At 33.8% G+C, this 1,088-nt stretch overlaps 1 protein-coding gene across 1 annotated transcript in view; it reads left to right on the plus strand.

The window, feature by feature from the left end:
• Window positions 1–1,088, plus strand: part of EAH_00028850 (hypothetical protein, conserved) — a gene marked incomplete at both ends in the record, with an annotated part of 7,624 nt that overhangs the window by 1,159 nt on the left and 5,377 nt on the right. The gene's annotated exons all lie outside the window — the stretch shown is intronic.

Genomic DNA, 1,088 nt, shown 5'->3' on the forward strand with positions numbered 1-1,088 from the left:
CTGCTGTTGTTGCTGTTACTTCTGCCGCAGAGGCTGCTAGAAAGACGCGAGGACAAAGCAGCAGCTGCTGTTGCTGCTGCTGTTGCTGCTGCTGCTGTTGGTGCTGCTGCACTTGCTGCTGCTGCTGCTTCTGCTGCCGCTCATGCTGCTGCTGCTCTTGCTGCTGCTGCTGTTGCGATGTCTCTTTGTCTTTGCCTCTGTCTGTTTACACCTTCTTTTTCGTCTCTCTGTTTAAACCCTTCTATTTGTTTGTTTTTGTCTACTTAATTATATATTATTAATTAATTAATTTATTTATTTATTAATTATTTATTTATTTCTCTTTGTTTTATTTTCATAGGGGTCCCCAATGTCTATCGTCGCCGTTTATTTGCTGTTTATTATATTTTATTATCTTTGTTTGTTTTATTATTTGTCTTTGATTATTATATTATTTACGTTCGTTTAATTTATATTTTTGTTTAAAATTATATTATATTTATTTATATTTACTGCTGCTGCTGCTGTTGCTGCTGCTGGTGCGGTTAGTGCTGCTGCTGCTGTTGTTGCTGTTACTTCTGCCGCAGAGGCTGCTAGAAAGACGCGAGGACAAAGCAGCAGCTGCTGTTGCTGCTGCTGTTGCTGCTGCTGCTGTTGGTGCTGCTGCACTTGCTGCTGCTGCTGCTTCTGCTGCCGCTCATGCTGCTGCTGCTCTTGCTGCTGCTGCTGTTGCGATGTCTCTTTGTCTTTGCCTCTGTCTGTTTACACCTTCTTTTTCGTCTCTCTGTTTAAACCCTTCTATTTGTTTGTTTTTGTCTACTTAATTATATATTATTAATTAATTAATTTATTTATTTATTAATTATTTATTTATTTCTCTTTGTTTTATTTTCATAGGGGTCCCCAATGTCTATCGTCGCCGTTTATTTGCTGTTTATTATATTTTATTATCTTTGTTTGTTTTATTATTTGTCTTTGATTATTATATTATTTACGTTCGTTTAATTTATATTTTTGTTTAAAATTATATTATATTTATTTATATTTATTTATTTATATTTATTTATATTTATTTATATTTATTTATATTTATTTATATTTATTTATAT

The sequence above is a fragment of the Eimeria acervulina genome, genomic scaffold, assembly GCF_000499425.1.
Source record: "Eimeria acervulina Houghton genomic scaffold, Eah_scaff256, whole genome shotgun sequence".
NCBI classification, from domain to species: domain Eukaryota; phylum Apicomplexa; class Conoidasida; order Eucoccidiorida; family Eimeriidae; genus Eimeria; species Eimeria acervulina.